The 19,755-nt window shown below is 33.5% G+C and overlaps 1 protein-coding gene across 2 annotated transcripts in view; it reads left to right on the top strand.

The window, feature by feature from the left end:
• The first annotated feature begins 1,442 nt into the window (after positions 1 to 1,442).
• LOC105213536 (Y+L amino acid transporter 2) overlaps positions 1,443 to 19,755 on the top strand; it is a 44,004-nt gene continuing 25,691 nt past the window's right edge. The window contains exon 1 of one of the 2 annotated variants that reach the window (XM_029041188.2): positions 1,443 to 1,660. The gene's annotated coding sequence lies outside the window, so the exon portion shown is untranslated. Of the gene's footprint in view, positions 1,661 to 12,231; positions 12,642 to 19,755 lie in introns of those variants that run through there. The other variant, XM_011186427.3, reaches the window with a different exon arrangement.

Raw genomic sequence — 19,755 nt, 5'->3', positions numbered from 1 at the left:
CCAAACTAAAGTAAGCTTAAAACCCCAATTGAACCCAAATCTTTTCTAATTTTTATACTGATTTTCAAATATTACGTGGGTTAACAGAATTAACCTCTAGACCCCATATTTTAAATTGGTAATTTATTTATTAGTCTCAACAAATTTTCGACAAAGATATAACGAATTTATTCTTCCTTAAATACCCCTTTCTGATACAGAACATAATAAAATAATATTTCCTTTTTTTTTCAAAGTTTAACTATTTAAAAATATGTCTGCCAGAGTAAAGTTGAAATCATTTTCAGAGATACAGGTATTTCTCGACCTGACACGAAACTTTAAGCGCACTTTTCTCGAAACTGTCTTTTTCAAACGATACCCATGATTTCCCAAGATCTACTGAAACGATTTAACTGAAACTTTTGGAGAGTATTCGCCTTGCCTTACCCCCAAATTATAATTTTCAAAAATTGTTTTTTTAGGCATCACCATATTTTGAAAATTATTTATTTTAAATATTATATATTGATATTACTCTAGATTAATAATAGTTTTTTGTTTTTCGTTCAGATTGTGGATATGGACACGAGAACATTTTTTTAAACGCTCTACTTCATAAGTTGATAATTTTTTGTACTTTTTTATTTTGTCTGTATTCTTGAAATGTTAATAAATAAGTTATAAAAATATTGAAATAAAATATTGTAGATATACTGATTATAACTCTATAAAGTAATCAAGTATTAAAATCCATTTTTCCATTGATTTTTATCTTGGAAATGGAATTCCCATTATTGATAAATCCCTTCAAAACTATATCTTCTATTCTCATATTCATAACTCAAGTCGTGTTAGTATCTTAGTTTTAAACTGTTCGGTCCTATGTGTTTTCTTAATATTGATTTATACTTTGTCTGGAAAAACTCAGAAATATACGATTCATTATGGTTATAGTTTAGTTACTATCCCAAAAGAGTAATAAGATTTTGAAAATCTTATAGATTTAGATTCAAATAGTGATAAGGAATGCAATGATGATAAAAGTATTGAATTTGGCTCTACCAAACCAGCCGTGACTTTTTAAATATTTAGCAAATAAACACCACTTTCAACCCACTGTGCATTCAACGCACCAACTAAGTGCCACCGTGCGAAGGATGTGAACAGTCAGCTCTACCTTGATTACTACATTGAGGTCGGTATACCCAAATCATGCAACGACCGCATACGAACCTTAGTGGGTATGGTAGGGACGAAAGCATAGTTGACGTGACGTCGGCAGCGGGAACGCCGTCGAACTAGCAAGCAAACGAAGTCTAACGAAACTCGTGCGTTTTTGCTGCCGCCAAATGTGGATGCTGTGTATCCATAAGATACACGAAAGAAGACTTCCATTAGAGCAGACGAGAGCGATTTGAGACAATTTTAAGCAACTTTCGACAGAAAACGCGTTCAGTTCCATTTCAGATACAGTGCAGGCGTGTGTGATTTTCCAGTGTGGCGCAAAGAGGAGTGTGTTTTTGGCGTGTAATTGATTTTCGGTGGTGAACATTTTTCTGCAAAATAATTAAATATTAGTGTAATGAATATATAAACAATTACAAAAATGATTTAGCATGAAGTAAAATATACAGAAAGTACCGTTGGAAGTCATTTTCAAGGAAAATAAAATAACGTGGTAAGCTTATTACACACTCTTGAAGGACTTGTCAAAAACGATTTCTATGCGTGGGAGCACGTTTCGATTTTTGTTTTTCTCTCTTTGTAGCGTAATTTAATTGCTGAATGTCCTTCAGTATATCGGTTAAAGTCACAGCATTCTAAGGACCCAATTACATACCATATTTTTGTTGTTGCTGGCTGTCATGTCGTTCGCTTTAATGCCGTACAAACTGACGTGATTTATAAATGTGAGTGGGTGTTAGTCTAAAAATAAGACGACATTCGATTTTATCCGCTTACACTAAGCGCGCTCTAACACACACACACACACACTCAAGTACTTATACAGTCTGGCAATGCTTTGGTTGTGCTATCCACTTCTGCAAGGACATTCGCGCGAACTCTTAACAACAGCAACAATGTGCCAAAGAAAAAGCATTTACAACATACCATATGTGGGTCGTAATAGGCACGCTAAGTGGTTATATACCAGTTGTATATACAATTATGCATAGGTATGAAAAATACGTCACACGTCACGCCCTCCATTAGCGTTGACAACATTATGACGTCACAGATAAAAATGTGTAATGGACTGTAGAAGGCTTATGGCAATACACAGCAGCAAAAAGGAGGCACAGAGAAACATATACAACAGCTACAGAGCGCCACATATTGCACACAGATTATACGAGTACACTCCAATACAAAATCGCGCCTTCCCCGCCATGAATTTGCGAATTCCTCACCAAACAAAGCATTCCAAAAGCTAATTTAAACCCTCTTAAATCATTTTATTTGCATACCAACCAAAAAGTGTTGACCCAAATTTTTGCCATTTTAGTGGCATTACTAAAACCGAATTCGAGTGCATCTGTTGCAATAACGGTACATACGGATTTTCATTCAAATTCAAACGCAGTTTTATTGCAAAAACCCAATTATTTATTACGCTTATTGAGTTCCTCAAAGACAATTAAATTCAATTTTACCTATTATCGTTGCCTTATTGGCTTGAGTTATAATTCGTAGTTAGAGATTTCTCGTAAAAGTGAAGCATTCACATTTGGCTGATGCAATTTACGGTAATTACCAATAAGCAACCGTGACGTACTTTTGTCCGTTCGATACATACAAACGTATATATTTACATTTGCTTTGGGATGTATGTTTACTATGCACGACTACCTGTCGATACGATCATACGTCACTGGAATTTATGCGGTTCAGTGGCGTAGTAAAAAGAGGATAGAGAGTGATTTGTACCCTTCTTACAAAATGAAATACTATTTAAAGTCTTTCTTCAAACTTTTTTTTAATTTTATACTCATTTTGTAATATTTAAATAATTTTAAATCTTTCAAATAAGTGGCAACATACTTAAAACGTTTTTTTTTTTAATTTTCTCTCTTCTTAAAATTATGTGAAGACGGCATCTTCATAATATCCCCTCCTTATTTGCGAAGAACTCGGACAGCCACTTTACACAAGCCTCTTTTGAGTTCAACTTTACACAACCAAGGGCATTCGCCATGGACAGGAACAGGTGGTAGTCACTTGGCGCTATGTCCGGGCTATATGGTGGATGCGATAAAGTCTCCCATCCGAGATCTCGTAGCTTCTGACAAGTCATCAACGAAGTGTGAAGTCTGGCGTTGTCCTGGTGGAACACTACACCCTTCCTGATAGTCAATTCTGAAAGTTTCTTGTCGATCTCCTGCTTCAAGCGGTCCAGTTGTTAGCAGTAGATGATAGAATTAAGCGTCTGGCCATATAGGAGCAGCTCATAGTGGATGATTTCTTTGCAATCCCACTAAACACACATCAAAACCATCCTGACCTGCTTGGCCACTGTTTGGGACGATTCACCGACTTTCGACCACGACCGTTTTCGCTTGATATTGTCGTATGTGATCCATTTTTCGTCGCCAGTCACCATCCGCTTCAAAAGTGGGTCGAGTTCGTTCCGTTTCAGCAGCATATCGCAGGCGTTGATTCGGTCCAAATCCATGGTGTCGTTTTCACCCGCTCTGAATCGTCGAAAGCATTCCTCCGCAGTTCGAAGTGATAGAGTACCATCCCCTAAAACACAATTAACGCTTCTCTAGGGGATTTGCCTTTAACGAAGGAAAACTTTAAAATAGCTCGAATTTCGGTGTTAGTGAACTCCATGTTTACACTTCTATAACTGTAGAAGGCAATATCCAAACTAATCATGCATAGCGTCGTTTTGTAGGTTATATCAAGACCTTTCAAAGATGTTTAGTATTGTCAGATATGAGCTCTGTAGCGCTATGTATGTGTATAACGTACATAGCCGCGAAATTCCAAAGACAAAAAGGCGGAAGGGATAGAGACAAGGTGGCAAATCCCTAATTAGTTTTTTTCGTTTTAAAACTTCGAGTATATAACGAATAAGTAAAGAAAGCGTCGGACCAAATTCGAATTTTATGAAACGGTTTATTTTTATATCATCGCAACATGTTGCGACAAACATGAGATATTTCTTTCTCCTTACTTGGTTGCTTGCAAAATATAAAATAAAGAACGAGGTACAGTTATATTTATTTTTACGTCCATCTAGCCGTAAAATTCAGAATATTTTTTTTTATAAAAATTTACAAAAATGTTTCAACGTAGGTTTTGAAATAGGGTTATCAGACAATAGCCACGCCCACAACAAGGGAATTCAGAGTATAGTACTCAATTCTGTATCCAATTCTTCAATATTCTGACAAGAAAAACTTTAATTAAAAAATCATCGTTTTCCAACATCATAAACTAGTTGAAAAATCGGTATAATGGTTGAGAAATTTGATAATATAATATAATATTAAGAAAAAAAAATTATATTTATTGTTTAATAAAATAATAATATTCTTTTATTAAAATATTTTTATCAATATCCCTCTCAAACACGGCGCCACGCCTCTGCTATAGCAACTCATATTTGTTGGCCATAAAGAAGCTTCCGCATTTCTTGTAATTTGCTATAATGTTTTTAATTATAACAACATTTTTTAGTTTTAATGGATTTTAAAGTAATAAAATTATGCTTAATGTTTTAGTAAATAGATATACATATGTCAATAATGTATAGATATATTTTATGGACACCGAAATTCTTTCGAAATTTAATACAGTTTATGAAATTATTGAATTATATTTCATTCCTTTAATAGCCGGTAGACTACCTATGAGGATAAAATAAATTTAATCAATATATGTATTATATGTATGTATATTTTATATACTATATATGTATATGTATATACATACATAAGAAAGAAATTCAAGAAATGCAATATCTTAGTACAATCTTCCTTTTAAAAAAATCTTGAAAATTAGTATCGGTTGCAATTTATCCTAATTTATTCACCCTTGTTCATTCAGCACGCAATTAATATGCATTTAAACATAACTTAGCGCATTCTTCAGGGATTAAATGTCAAAGGTGTGCCCACTTGCTGTCTGCAGATGAGCTTTAACAAAGAAAGTATTAGTAAGAGGAATGAAAAATATGTTTTATATGGATATACATACATATAAATATGCATATTATCTCAGTACAACTGCCCTTTATGAGAAGTGGCATTAGAATGGCATATTGAAATGAATTTATATAGATAAAATAGCAAGAAAACTACTAAGGCATCTACATATTATCTCTTACATTGAACCTAACAACTTTGTTGTTGTCTTAATATGGGAATAATAACAAGAGAGCAGGTCTCAAACAGAGAAGTGGAGAAGAATTTATATTTTTGATATTATCGCTGATATGAAGATCATTATCTTCTATCTTATATCATATAGTTCATTATTTCGAGTTTGAATTTGTCGAACTGATTTCTGGCCAAGTCCACAGATAAAGATAAAGTTAGTATAAACAAAGCCCTGTTGAGGTCCGGATATATTCCAGGCTGTTTGTGCTCTATCCCATTTTCGAATGACCACTCTCTTCCTTAATCATAAATAACTACTATATACATATACAATATATGAATAATTATCTATCTTCTATAACGGAATTGTTGATTTATACACACTTTCAAATTCCAGACCTACTTACAGCAATCAAATCTTTGAATCAAAACCTTCCTTAATCTCCACCCAGTTTCTACTCAACTCTAAAATTTTTTATACTTTTGAAAATAGAAGGGATTTTATTCTGAATTTATTGGAAAGGAATAAAACGCGGATATTTGGAGTTATAACACAATCGGCTTCGTTTAGAAATGATATAAGACTTAAGCTGAGTTCATACGAGAGTTCGATTCGAATTGTTGTTTTCTGTGTGTGTGTCTAAAGTTTCAGTTTCTTTGAAAGTTAGATAATTTTATTTTTTAATACACTAAATTAAGCTTTTGTGCTTGAACAAATTACGAAGAAAACATAATTTACCACAATCTCCCACAACAAAGCCGCAAAAACTTTCACGCTCTAAAGTCGTGCACATATTCGGTATCATACATGTGCAGTATACTCAGATTTCTGGTCACTCTTTATATTAGGTAATCAGTTCCATGATATATTACAAAGAATTGACCTGCACAACAACAAATACCATAACAAAGGCAAATCTTTCATTTATTTATAACGCTACTTATGTTATATTAAGAAATTGCGACCGCAGCCGCACAATGCGTTCTAAGTGGCATTGTAGTTGTAAATTAAATAATCCGTATGCGGAATAACGGTTGCTTGTGCGTTTGTGATTTGTTTATCACACACTGTATTTTAATATAAAACGCGACTTGATGATGAAATCACTTTAAAAAGTTCATCAACTAATATGCTTTCATACAATTCTACTTAGTAGGTTCGCAAATGATGGACAGCACTTGTGAGTGAGCCTCACAAGGGTGAGTGGAGTTCAATTGCGGGATCTGACATATCTGTAACATTTTTTTTGTTAATGAGCAAAATACTGTTGTTGTAAATCACGGAATTTTAAAGGGTAAAATCAAAAAATATTCTCTCTTTTTTAATTCTAAATTTTCTTAACATTATAGAAAATTAGAATTTATTTAAATCAAGTAAGGTAAGGCTAAGTTCGGGTGCAACCGAACATTTTATACTCTCGCAATTTATTGAAGAAACTTACAAACATACAAAAAATACCCATAAATTCGGCATACAGTTTAATAGAATAACGAAAATCGTAATATATACTATATGAGGGCTGAGTTAATTCCTGAACCGATTTCTTTCCTTTTCACCAGCAGGGTACACTATATCCAAGACTATACGCTCGCTTAATTTTGCTAAGATATCTCACATAATGACCAATACATATATGCGGAATAAAGCCCACCGTATTCTTAAAAAACATATAATTAGGTATATGGGAGGTAGGAGATGTTATGGCCCGATTTTAATAATTTTTGGAACAGAGACACACTATTAGACGAAAAACCTTTCCTCTGAATTACATTAAATTATCTGAGAGGTTTACCCATTTTTTTGGTTAAAAATTACCCTTGGGCGCTGAGTTCATCATGTTCAATATCTGGGGCCTTGAAAAGTTATAGTTAGATTTCGACAATTTTTTTCACAAGTGAAATCACAGAGGATATGCAGTATTTGTGTAAATCTATCTATTTGTGTAAAATTTTATTCCACTGTCTTCATTGGTTCCTTATTATGTCGTGGTTGTGGACCGATTTTGCCATTTTCCATCCATGTTATCTGGGTGTCAAGAAATTATTATATACCGAATTTCATTGTAATCGGTCGAGTGGTTCCTGAGATTTGGTTTTGACCCATACGTGAGCGACGCCACGTCCATTTTCCATTTTGTAAAAAAATCTGAGTGCAGCTTACTTATGTCATTTCTTCTTTAAAATTTAGTGTTTCTGACGTTTTCCATTAGTGAGTTAACGCACTTTTAGTAATTTTCAATCTAACCTCCTCACGATCCCAAGGAACAGACGAACGGACAGACAGGCAGACATCCGGATTTTAACTCGTTTCGTCATCCTGATCATTTTGAAATATATACCCCTATATCTAACTCGTTTAGTTTTATGACTTACATACAACCGTTACGAGAACAAAACTATTATACCCTCTTAGCAACGAGTATAAAAATATATATAAATAACAAATTTAATATTTTTCAAATTTCCTTTTGTCAATGTTTTATCTATATGTTTTATAAAATTATGAATTTATTTAAAATCGCAAAACATTTTTACCCAGCCTCGTAATGTTAACACTTATCTACAAACATAAATTTATCTTTATTTATATCGTATCGTTGTATGCGTGTCGCTTGGTTTGTTGAGGATATTGTCAATTATACTCATTATATAAAATAAGTGGCGTGAGCTTTACGCGAAAAGCGATAAGAAATTCACAAGTTATAGGGAACACATATCGCACGGCTGTGGAGGATCGCCACGAAACGAAAGAGACTTTGCTTGTGCAGCTACGAATACGATTATTTAATCGTAGCAAGAATAGGAACTAGTGTGTCTAGAGTTCAAAAGACATGCTTAACTTAAGAATGATTCAAGCTCTTTTCATAATACATATAATCAAATACAGAGTTTGTTGCAAGAGAAGAAATAATACAGCGAATTAAGAATAAGGGAACAATGTTTAGGGTCTGCTAGGGTGTTTGAGGAATACAACGGAATACATACATTAAAATCCTACATAAACATGAAACTCTTGGCAAAGAATCCATTTCATTAAATCTCTCCTCGTCAATAATGTCCTGGGCATAATATTAACGTCCATTATATTTTAAGAGTTCGAATCCCCTCTTGTAACTCGAGAGAACCTCGCACAATTGTATACTAGATATTTTTACTGTTTAAGCTATAATTTACCGACATACTAAAGGAGTGATTTGCATACAAAGGAATTATGACTGACACGAACCATCTCGTTGTATGTCTATTCGGACCCACTGATTTTAAACTTTTTTTTCCAAAGATCCGACCACGCACGACAATGTGCTTCCTAGGCTATTGGTAGATGAATTTAATGACAAAATCTTAATCTATAATAAGTTCGATAGAAATTAATACACTTAAACCAAGAGATAAGATAAACTACCGCATTTAGTGGAATGTTCCGAGTCGGGGGAAAATATGTGTGACTATGCCTTATAAGTTGTACCTCTGTATGAATAGTGCGGAAATCTCTCTAGTCTTGAAAAATATGTTAATCATGTACCTCATATTCAGACCCTCTTACGAAGAACAAGTTACATGTTTTTCAATAGCAGTTAAGAAACAAGTAAGAAAGGGCTAAGTTTGGGTGTAATTGAACATGTGTATCTAATTTTATTAAGATAACCCACAATTTGACCCTAATATTCAGCATAAAGTCCACTAGAATGGCTAATATTATTATGTGTGGTGAATGGGGTAATTCTTGAACCGAGCTTTGCTGTAATATCTCACATATTAACCGATATATACAGAATAGAATTCACCGTAAGTATAAACATCCTTATATGAGGTGTATGGGGTCTAGAGGAAATAGTAGCCTCATTTGGCACACTTTTGGCTCAGAGGCACATTATTAGAAGGAACACATCTCCTTTGAATTTTTTACAATATCTGAGAGATTTACCGATATTTTGAATAAAAAAATAGCTGTAAACTTTGAGGTACTGATGTTCGATATCTAGGGTCTTGAGAAGTTATGGTCCGATTTCGGCAATTTTTGAACTGGCGATGTCTCACTAGAGCTACAAGATTTGTGTCAAGTTTTTTGAGATATGTTCAGTGGTGCTTAAAGTTAACGAATCAGATGGACTTCCAAATTGTGGAATAGTGATAGTAGGTGCGGTTGTGAATCGATTTCACCCATTTTCAAACTATGGAATTGGGATATCACAGAAATGTTAATAACCGAATATTGTTGAAATTGGTGGAGTAGTTTTATGAGATATGGGTTTTGACCCATAAGTGGGCGGAGCCATGCCCATTTCAAATTTTGTATTCAAATTGGAGTTTAGCCCTTGTGTTACCATACAATTTCCTTACTTACTGAATTAAAACACTTTTAATAGTTTTCAACATAAGCTTTGTATGGGAGGTGGCCTTGGTTCCAAGCAGTTTGTAGTAGCTTTAATAGTTTACGAGATATGAAGTATAAACCTATTAAGGAGCGAAGCCACACCCACTAATCACAATTTTAATTTTATTACATTTTAGTATGCCCCTCGCATATCGTCTGTATTAATTTACATTTCTATAGCTTTATTTATGGCTGAGTTATAGCACTTTATAGGTTTTCATGGTGCCATGGATATGTGTAGCAAGTTTGATTAAGATATTTCAAGTTTTACTCAAGTTATCGCTTGCAGAGACGGACGCATGGACGGAAATAACAAAAGATTATTGGATTGGTTTTTTGCATTTCTAATAGACCGATTCCACGAATTTACGCTTGTCGTTTAGTTTGCGTATACTCGACATACAACAAAAATCCCAATTTCTTTAAGTCATATCTAAACAAAATCAATCTCTTCCAAATAAACGGAAGCAAACGTAAATTTCAATATAATTTTATAAATCTACATATGTATATGTATAAGATTTAGTCCAATGAGTCAGTGCAAATAACGCACTCAACAAGCTAGCTGATCAGTTACGTCTAACTGATATGCATATAACTGTATGTTTGTATTCATTAAATAATAATTCATATGAACGAACTGGATGTTGGCGGGCAAGCAGGGGAAAACCTCAAGCTAATAAACCGCAGAAATGTGTATTATTAACAGGTGCTTCCCCAGAGATGCTAAGATCTTCTTATAGTCAATTGTTTCAGGTGTACCAGAGCACTTATTTAAGTACATAAGTTGTATGTAAGTGTGTGTTTTTATACAATTTAGCATATTCCACGTGCTTGCCAGCTACTAAAAATTATTTAAGAACTTTCTTCAAACAAATAGAGTTCACTAGATATACAAACAAGTTGTTTTTGTAAACACAATTTTTTGTATGTATATGTACTCATGTATGAATGTATATATTTATCTCTGTGTTTATAGATAAATGATTTATATGATACAAAAGTGAGAAAGGTGTACAATTTTTGCTGAACTGTGTAGAAATAATGTCGAAAGTAGTTCAAAATGAAACTAAAAAAACATTTTTTTATTTGGTAATTATACAATTTCTTCTGAAGCATCATTACACATACATATGTACGTGCATGTAGAAAAAAACTGTTATCTCATCACAGTTTCTTTTTTGAAACTGCCAAATGTGCTGTGGCAAAGCTTGTTCTAAAACTTGTATTCACTAATTGCTGCCGCAGACAGCTCACTAAATATTCTACATACATACACACTTACATAGAGAATTATATGAATATATGTATGTGTATGTATATAACATAAGCGAAAAAATCTTGTTCTTATGCATTGTGTACTGCTTACGGTTAGCTTTTGTGTCTATTAGCAGCGCACGAGCCTCTTGCAACTTGAGGCGTCGAACATGTTGGACGTCGCTTTGCTAAACTTTTACCAACAAAACTTGTTCACTACCAATATGCGATGCACAACTGTCTCGACTACTGGTTACTAGCAATATTCTAATGTTAGCGTTGTGTTTAACCCATTGCATTCTTTCTGCAACTAATCGATAACTAGATTATGATGCCCCAGCCTCAATATTCGCCAGATATAGGTCCGTGTGATTTTTTCGTATTTTCAAAAATAAAGAGAACCTAAAACAAAGAACGTCGGTTTACACGTATACGAGAGCCAAAGGGTATCCCAAAAATCGAGTTTGAGAAGTGTTTCGACGATTGGAAGAAGTGCTGGAATAAGTGCATAGTATCGAATGGGGACTATTTTGAAACCAAATACCTTAATCAAGACGGAGTTTGTTCAAAACACGTAAAATCCCGTTATTTTTTGAACACACTTGAAGGAATACATATGTGAGGATGCCACTATCCTACTTATGGCTGAAACCTCATAGTTCTAAAACAACTTGACTTTCTCTTTCAAGACTGTCTCCAAAAACAGAAAACTCTCGAAAGCTAAAAACAAGGTTCTAAAACATATCTTCCTATCCCTTTAAGAGATGAGTATAATAAATAAATAGACAACCCTTAATGTCTAATAGATTTGTTCGCCGAGTCAACTATTTTACTTTAACAATTTTCATTATCTATACACCAGATTTACTATTAATACCATAATTCCAAAAAAAACACAAAATGTGCCCTCGTCGTCACATATACCCACAAAGTGTTAACACTTAACCTCTACCGGCATGGTGAACTCTTTACTGCCATGAGGACCGGCCCCAAAACCAGTCGTTGTCGCGTGAATGAGAACGCTGACATTGTAGCTTGGCCGACGGCCTGGCAATGGGCTTTCGCGCTTACCACTTTGCTTTCGGCTGCCGCACACAAGCACACGAACACAAGCTCACGAACACGCGAGCAGAAAATGTTAGCTTTCGTACTAGTAGTACTACAAGCATTGGCCTAACCACCATTGTGGCCTGTTGTTGTTAGCTTTTTCAATAGCCTCTTCTAGTGATGCCTCCGCCACTACCGTCGTCGTCATCGCTTTCATGCTGTGAGTTCTCATTCGGCTTGAGCAGCAGCAGCAGCTCATCGCAACAACAGTCGCACTCATTCATTGAACACGTTCAGTTGTTGAACGCTCGGTTGCTCGGTTGATACCCACCGGATTTGAGGTACCCGCGTGCATTGTCAGTACGCATGTGTTTTTGCGTGTATGTGTGGAAATTCATGCGTCAAATGCATAGAATAAGTATTTTTTAAACGGTTGTGCGCGACAGTAAACAAAAAACACAAAAATTTCGGTTGAATAGTTAAAAAACTCAGTGCAACCGGATTTTCGGCAGTGATTTATTTTGGTACAGTTTAATTGTGCAACACACGCACATCCGCATTGCAACAACTCAAGGTTTTAGTGGCGGGAAAGTGCTTCACAGCGTGCGTTACAAAGCCTGCAGCTGCTTTGAAAGAGAATATCAAAGGAAAAGGTATTGTGGGTTTAAAGTGTAAAATTTTAGAATTTTTTGGAACTTGAGGATTCAAAGAGCTTTTTTAGCGATTTTTGGTTTGAACATTTTTGTGCATTATTGTATTTTAATTAGCTTCCTTGATTAATCAATAATATGGCAAAGAAATATTTTTAATTTTTTTTTTATAGTCTGTAAACTAAAAATATTGAAATAAATATCGAGTGAATACACATTTGAAACTAGTGCAGCATACTAATAATAGAATACCAATTCCCTGATAAACTGCACAAAAGGACACGCTTCTCAATACACCTTTATAATTGGGTAATTGTCGAAAAAAATCGCGACTTTTTTGGTCAAAATAGACGATCTTCAATTAAAACATGGATAGGGAATTCGGGATCCAGTTTCAAAACGAACCCCTTAGAAAAAGGTTCAAAAGTGGTCTCTCACGCAATAACGGCGATTACCATAGCGAGAAATCATCAATAAAATTATGACGATAAAGATTAACGTATTGGAAACAAAAGGATTGTCGAAAAAACATTCATGAGATTTGCTTGATAGATGAAGCTTAAATTTTACTTTTCACCGGAGACTAAGAATTAAGAAAGAACAGAGATTACGGCAATTCCGTCTCAGAGTGAGAGTACTCCAACGAAGTACGTCAATCGATTTCAAATCCAGATTCATACTTTATTTCGAGCTCTTTTGCTTCTCGGTAGCCGTAGTGAAGCGTTCGAGTGCGTATCATTTCATGAAACAATGAGAACCCGGAGATATTAAAAGTTTAAATTATTATTTTTCTTGAATCATTTGAAAACAGTCTAATAATAAAAACACACATTTTGAAAATGCCATTTTGAAAAAACCGACACCGGATTCGTAATCCGTGACCCGGAAAATACCCGAGTAGAGAGTTTCAAGCGAGCACGATGAAATTTAAAAAAACGTTGTCCGCCTTATTGGTTTTCTGGAGTTATGTGGGGAGGGGTTTAAATGGACCTCGGATTCAACGACCCCAAAAACATAAGATCCACATAGTAAGAATCCAGGTCATAATAAAAAATGTGTTTGTGTAGCTTTGTTATCATATATGTATGTACATATATATAAGCTGTTATACCTCATATCATTTTTAATGCTATTGTGTGTTCTCAAGTAGAACTCATTGTTGTCGATGCCATAATGATGACATGTTTTTATTTAATGAAAATTGCTGCCAAATATCATATCATCTTTAAGTGAAGATTCACGATTCATTATATTATAAATGTTCATAATGATATTTCAAGAAGCTAAGCTAAAATAAGATCTGGACTCAATAGATATTCAACTGACCCACTGGTTATGAATTTTGTATCAAAATTAAACTTTTCGGACTTTGTCATTCTTAGGGAAAGTTTTTTTTATGGCTAAACAAGTTCGAGCTTTAATTAGGATGCTCAAGTGGCAAATTTTATAATGATATAAATTGGAATTGAAACGTTTTTTTCGACTAAGCTGATCTCCGCGCTTCGATCTTGTTGTGACATATACATATGTCTCTACAAGTTAGCGAACGACTACTACAAAGAGAAGATCATTTAAACAAGATTAAAATATGTCACATTTTCCATATAACTGTTTAACTTTTTTCTTTAGAAAAGTATTTTCTTGAGCTTACGGGGGCTTGTTCAATATTAAACCAGTTTTTTTTCGCATTTGATTTTATTAATTTCTTTGTCAAAATAGTTGTCACGCTGCACTAAAACTTGAATTTTTTTAAATTACATATTTATTCTAATTAGCATACTGAATTTCAGTTTAGTATAACTACTAATAAACAACAAACCGGCTTTTGTTTTTGCATTACTAACAGCAAATCACCACCGCCATATTAAGTGGAATTATTTAGTATTTAGTATTTGCTTGCTTTAGATAAACAATTTGACTGACCACCTGAGCATATATGCTAATTTCAGAAATATTTGTACTGTTTAAATATCACTGAACAGCTTTCCTTGGCATTGAAACAAAGAAAGAACATACATACACTTGGTTGTATGTATAAGTGTGTGTCAGAGTATATGTAAACACATGGCTTTTCGATATCACTCAGCAAAACTTATCAGCTTCTTTTTATACCAATTTATGCTAATAAATTCAAAATATTTGAAATTTTGCTACAAATATTTTAGGAAAAACCCGACTTTTTTATATTTCTCGTGAATATTATAATACTTCACAGAAATTAAAATACCAAAAAATATAAATTCTAACTTGACTTATGTCTTTCTAATAAACAAGCACGTTTTATTTCATCAAAATGTATTGCAGATATACAGTTACTCTTATCTCTTTCCAGTGTGCCAGGTTTTGTTGATCTTTTGCGTACAGTTTTTATCTGCGCTAGATTCTCAGCAGACTGCTGTATTTTTAACCTACTTGGAGATCACAATATTTATTTGAACTGCTTTGTTAAACTGTATAAATCATATCTTCTTCTTATTTTTTCTTAAAACTGAATCCTTAAGTCGCTGTACTACCTTTATAATTACTCTTACTTTCACCGATAGAACATCAAATATTCCCATAGCTATACGGTTTGGATATACTTGGACAAAGGTATCAACGAGATTTATACCCTTTAAAACGTTTATTTACCGGTTTTAATTTTTTTACCAAAGGGTGAATGTAGCTTTCCAATGGTGAAAGAATTTTTGAAATCTGAAAGTAGTTTTTCAGTTTATTCATTACAAACACAGATACAAATCCCTCGTCTTTATAATAGTAGTATAGATAACAGCTATTATGATGTCACAGCACAAGTGATATCTGTTTGACACCTCTCTGGGAATTCTCTAGGCATTGATGGTGTCAAGATGTGCTCTTTCTCTCCCTAAAGTCATATTTTGAAAAGACCTTGTTGTAAGATTGGATTTAGATTTTTATAAAGGTAGCCATCTATTTGAAATTATCTCATTCAAGCTTATAATTTGCTTAAAAATTCCCTTATTTTGTCAAGAAAATATACATCTCCATCTTAACTTTACAATCGCTTTATTGTTTTTCCGTTCATACGTTATCACTCTTAATATGAATGCGTCATTGGACTGCCAAATTCCTTATAATAAATGTGATGAAGCGATTACGTAGTATTTTTTAATGTGTTGAAATTATTATTTAATTTTATTATTTACATATAGGAAAATGTACATATAGAGAATACGCCACACTTTATGTCGTTATTGAAAACTTCCAAAAACCATAATTTATATTTGCAATATGTTTACTTAACTTTAACGCTTTACAACTTATTTCGACCAACTTGTGAATACAACATCGAAAAATTAGCTTATTCTCACCTTCTTCCATCATTTTTCGGAGCATGTCGGACGTTATAGCAATGATTGTTGCACAAAATTATGGTCGATAGTTCCTTGGAACGTCTTTTTCATTAATGAACTGTATACTGCCGATCTCTGACTGTACCGTATTTGAGAAAATTCGAAACCAAAGACGAACATATTTTTCCGAGGATATGTAAAAAAAAAAATTTCACTATTTCGACACACTCTGTATATTTGTGAATATACAGTGGTAGTCAAAATTATTTACACATCGGACGTTTTTTTACAAGTTTCACAGAAAAAGCATTTGCTTGTTGTTGTTGTTGTTGAAGGGTAACAAAATGTTATGTTTAAGACTGGTGTTTCGACTTCGGAGTTAGTAAAAATTTGTAGAATTTAAAGGAATACTCTTTATAATGTTATTAAAAAAGGACACGAACAATAATAAGGATAATTTAAAGAGAACTGGGCGGAAACCTGTGAAAACTCAAAGAGAATGCAGAAGATTAGTAGGAACTGTTATACAAAATCCCACAATTAGTCCTGTTAATATTGCAGCAGCATCGAATCAATGCTTTACACTGCTCAGGACAATAAAAATGTTAACAGAAATACCTGACGTTTGGCAAAAATTGGTCAATATTTCCGAAAATAAAAAAGCAATATGCCAGTCTTGGAGCTTGACGTGGGCAGATAATGCCGAATTTTGGTTCCAGGTCTTGTTTAGCAAACGCTTTATGCATTTACCCTGTAAGAAGAATAATAATGCAGTTTAGGCGCTAAACAGAGTCGGAGGTGACATGCTGATTTTTTGGGGAAGTTTTTCTTACTTAAGTTTTGGAGATTTGCTACTAATTTAGGGACCCTACATCTGGATATATAAAAATTCACATGACCATGTCATTGTAGTGGTTGGTCGGCTTTTTCCAACTATTGACTACATTTTACAACAGGACAATACTCCATTTCATGAAGGATCTTTACCTTCAAAAGTTTTAAATGAAGCAAATCAAGTTGACCTCCGCACAGCCCTGACTAAAACTTTAGTCAAAATGTTTGGTTTTTGTTAAATATCAGAGGACAATTGATATAATAAACGAAAACGCCGAAATTACCGATATTTAGTCTAAATTAACTGTTAACTTAGCGCACAATTGGGTTGAATCAATTCGGACCATAAAGCAGGCTGTCATTGAAGCCAATGGTAATGTAACCAATTATGAATTCATCGCCTTAGAATAGCAACTTTTACTGAACATTAAAATTTTAAAATTATCATTAAATAAGAACAGGATAATAAAGTTCAAATTGTGTGTAAATACTTTTGACTACCGCGAGTCTGTAGTTCAATTGCTTATTTCTCCGCCATATTTCTAGCTATTCTAGCCAAACCGACTTCATTCGCTCGGGAATAGATCAAGGTTTACAACAATATAGCATTTTGTTACCCTGCGGCAACAACAACAACAAGCGAAAGCTTTTTCTGTGAAACATGTAAAAAATCGTCCGATGTGTAAATAATTTTGACTATCTCTGTATATCTAGATTTCCTATATTTGAGTTTTTTTATTAATCAGACATTTATTAAAATTTCAGGGAACTAAAAAATGATTATCAATACTTTGATACCAAAACTCACCTCCTTTAGTCATACTTTTAGAATTTTCCCTAAATCAAGATTAAATGCTCCGCATTAAGATTAATTACCATTATAATGCACTGATCCAAAAATAGTCTATGATAGCCTTTTATGCCTGTAGTATGTATTCACAAACGAATAACTATTATGCAAGTATGTCGTCAGTAGCTTTCTACACAACCCAAAAATTTTTATTTTATTCTTCCAACATATAGTTGTGTGTGAGTCCATAAAATATGGACAAATCCTTTGGAATACATGACCGACATACCGCGCCATACAATTGCAAAGAAAATCGATATATCCTTCCATTGTAATTGGTGTGAATTCTTAGCGCTTAACATATGTATATGTACGTTCTTGCATACTAACTGAATGTCAACATATACACACATATATTACTTCAGTTTGTACCAGGGCTCATGTGCTTATCACGACACTAATGACTGACAAAGCGATGGCATCGATACAGGCTAATCGCTAATGGAAGTGTGAAAGTATACAAATTCGACACAAAAACGCTTTGTGCCGCCACATAATATACAATTATGACAATAATATAGAATGGGGTTTATCCACATTTATAAATGGGTGGACTCTGATTATCGAAATGTATATAAGTTAATTCACCAAAACTTATAAGTATTCATTTTAGTAATATTTCAGTGACCTAACGTCTTGAATATCTAGATAAAAAGGAGTATTATTATTATCTTATTGGGATCATTCTACGCCCTATTAAATAAATAGCTTCATAAAATAACTAGATTCAATTCAATCTAGCGCCGAACTGGCTATACATACATATGATAGCCACGTTCAATAAAACCTCTATTCGAATAACATCAAGCACTACTCTCAGAGGCTTCTTTGGTGTTTTCAGGGTATCGGAAAGTATTTACTGTTTTATAAAGCATATGCATGTGTGGTATCGGAAAGAATCTTATAGGTCTGTATAATATTTTCTTTTGCTTCTTCATCTTTTTTTGAGAGAGATGATTTTTTCGGTAGTTCCTGACTACGGAACTGTTTTTGTTTACTTTGACTGCTCAAGTCAAGTACTCTCAATTACACAGCGTGCTTACATATTATTTTACAAGTGTTTATTTAATACGATTTGGTCGAATTTGCTATAGACAACATGTGGGTTTTATAGTTTCAACACATTTCAGTTTTTTTTACTTCGTGGATTAGTTGTAAAGAGGAAGTAGCATCAGAAGAGTGCGTACATATTTGACATTCGTTATTATTGTTTTGCTATTTATTATATTTATTATTATCATTATATTGCTGGTATTTCAACGGAGCTAAGACTGCCCTTGTTTTGACCGAACCCAGAGCTTCTCAAGAGTATTAATTCATTCGAAATGCTGTGACTACTTGAACTTGAATTGAGCGACTTTTAGTTTAATTATTCGAGAAGACAGATACTCCTTTAATAGAACTGTTCGACCAATTGCCGACATTCTTGTTGAACCGGACATCTATTAGGATTTATACAAGGTCTATAAGCCATTTGGAGTCATCGTATATGTTTCTACATGTGTCGAATAACATCAAGACGCAAACCACAAGTTCGACCTCAAAACAATATATACATACATACAAACAATACCACAAATATAAATATTTGTATGTACTCGCATTACGAATCACTCAACAATTTTTCACTCCAACTTACATGTAATTCACATTATGTTTTTATATGGAATTCAATCATTAGATTAAAATATTTTAATATCTCAACACAAATTCCTTTTAATAAAGCTTCTCATTAAATACAAATTGCTCGTTTAAGTATCTTTGAAAAACAAAAAATTATAAGTGACCTCTTGCAAAATAACTGCGAATTCCATTCGAACAGTTATTCTATTTAAAACACCACTCAGGCATTTAGCTAATTATATTGCATTTTAATAAACATATGTTGTACTTATACATACCCCCTTACTTTTGTTTTTGTATCAATAGCAATCACGCCATTCACTCGACCAGCCAATCAGCTAATTAACCAATCGAATTTTGCATAATTACAAAATCGAAAAAATAATATAAAAGACTCATTATTTTACAGTTAACTAATTACAAACAAATTTAAATACAATTTAATGTGGGTACTAAAGCTGAATTTGTACTTGACTAATTTTTGTTTTTTATATTT

This window comes from Zeugodacus cucurbitae, chromosome 2 (genome assembly GCF_028554725.1).
Source record: "Zeugodacus cucurbitae isolate PBARC_wt_2022May chromosome 2, idZeuCucr1.2, whole genome shotgun sequence".
Classification (NCBI taxonomy): Eukaryota; Metazoa; Arthropoda; class Insecta; order Diptera; family Tephritidae; genus Zeugodacus; species Zeugodacus cucurbitae.
This window is presented reverse-complemented; position numbering and strand designations above follow the sequence as displayed.